The sequence below is a fragment of the Argentina silus genome, assembly GCF_951799395.1.
Source record: "Argentina silus genome assembly, chromosome: 13".
Taxonomy (NCBI): domain Eukaryota; kingdom Metazoa; phylum Chordata; class Actinopteri; order Argentiniformes; family Argentinidae; genus Argentina; species Argentina silus.
Window position 1 is genome coordinate 8,668,452 of NC_139667.1, and position 2,500 is coordinate 8,670,951.

Genomic DNA, 2,500 nt, shown 5'->3' on the forward strand with positions numbered 1-2,500 from the left:
AAATTAAGGCATTACAGCAGCTCACATCACAAACAACCAACAACAACAACAAAATAAAGTGATAATAGAATAAAATAGACATCTGAAACATTCTATACAGTAGGAACAGTCCAGTATGACTTAACATCCCCCAGAGTTCTTCTCTGCTAATGCTATGCACTGACCTCACTACACTCAACAACATAACCCTTCCTTACCAAGCTACACACACGCGTACGTGCACGTGCACACACACACAGACACGCGCACAGCGCCAGGGTTACCCCCTGTGTGTTTAGAGGTACACAGATCCAGGTGCATGTGTGAGATAACGACCGACTCCGTTCAATTTCCTCCATTACAGCGTCCATTCCATTCTGATTCGCTATGGCAACAAGAGGGGAGAACTTTGCTTGACCTTGGGAAGGTGGTCAGACAGACAGACAGACAGACAGACAAGACAGACAGCATTTCACCACGCTCATTTTAGACGTTACCACTGGTCTAGAGTCATTTTTATCCTACCCCCAATGACAATCCTCATCATTAGGAAATAAGTACATTTAAAACTGACCTTAGATCAGCTGACTGAATCACAGAGGAGAGTAGGAGACAGGAGAGAGGCAGAGAAGGAGAGAGAGAGGGAGAGAAGGAGAGAGAGGGAGAGAAGGAGAGAGGGAGAGGAGAGAGACGTGAGGAGGTGGTTGATGTTCAAGCTACTGTAATACAGCTCCTGTCTGTGTATGTGTCTGCTACTGAGCACATACAACTACTCATCTCTCTGTATTACTAGTGTACCTTTGGCTGAGTACACGCACACACACACACACACACACACACACTTTCTCTATTACTCGCTGTGAGTGCCGCAGGGTGCTGAGGCAAACATCTCTTTATAATTGTCACTCAGCTTCAGTCAGGCACAACCACAATGCAACTGCTATACAGTATAAACTTGTACCACTGCACCAGAACCAATTCACTAAACTACAATGTCTCTGTGTGTGTGTGTATCTACATCTACATTTTGTGTGTGTGTGTATCTACATTTCTGTGTGTGTGTATCTACATTTTGTGTGTGTGTATCTACATTTCTGAGTGTGTGTCTCTGCATGCCAAGTTACACAGCCCCCCTCAGACACATTTACAATGCAGGACACTTCCTGTCTGTAGCCTAGCAACAGCCCTAGCCGGACGGGTTACAGTGGCCAACACACACACACACACACACACACACACACACACACACACACACACACACACACACACACACACACACACACACACACACACACACACACACACACACACACACACACACACACACACACACACACACACACACACACACACACACACACAGAAGAAGAAGAGACTATTGTCCTGCGGCTGGGGGGTAGGGTTGAGGGGGACAGATTGGTGCCTAAAGTACTAAACAAAACGCTGGTAGACAGAGACTGAATCAAGCAGCCTCTATCCAGTCTCCAGCCTCCGTCTAAGTTAACCCTAACCTTCCATCTCCCTCCAACCTCTTATTAGAGACTGTGAGCGCTGCAGTGAGTTCCATTTCAATTCAGTAAACTGAAATCCTAATTCCAAATGTTCCTCTGTTCCAAAATGTTCCATTGTAAAACATAAGAGGACATTTGGAATGGGAAATTCAGTTCACTTCCTGAATTGATATGGAATTTACCTCAACCCTGGTGTAACACAGCTCTTACTTCCAGAGAGATGTTGAAGACACACACACACACACACACACACACACCCCTGCACAAAGAGGCAAGACAGCGGTCAGAGAGCTCTCAGGGACAGTAAATTGGTCATGCCCTAATCCTAATCCATGCCATCATGGTAATCAGACACACATGCACGCCTATGCACACACAGTGTCAAGGCCGAAATCAATGACACATCAAATACACACTGAAGTGTCCGAGGTCCTACACACATTATGGTCAGGCTGTAGCTAGGCAACATAAGATAAGAAAAGTGTATTGTTTTACTTTGGCACACGGGCACAAGAAAGGTAAAAACACACCTACAAAACATACTGTACAACACACAAAATGTACAGCTCTGTGTGTGCGCGTGCGCGTGTGCGTGTGTCTGTGTGTGCGTGTGTGTGTGTGTGTCCCTGATCCTTACTAACTCTCACCATCTCAGCTGGACCTCTGACCGGAGTCCTGAGTCATCCAGGATTATGACACCTATCCCAGCATACACTGCAGGTCCCAGAGATCATCCACGTACGACACACACAGGTACGTCCTGCAGCCACAAGACCCCAACTGTCTCACACACAGACTATACACAGTCCTGATACAATAGACCCACACACACACATATACACACACACACTTTGCTCTAACACAAACACACATATTCTCAAGCACGCACTCCCACTGTTGGGGTCAGTGAGGCGGTAAATACAAGTGACAAAGACCCCCATTCCAATCTCCCACTGCTGAGGAAATACAGAGTCACCCTGAGGGTACACACACACACACACACACACACA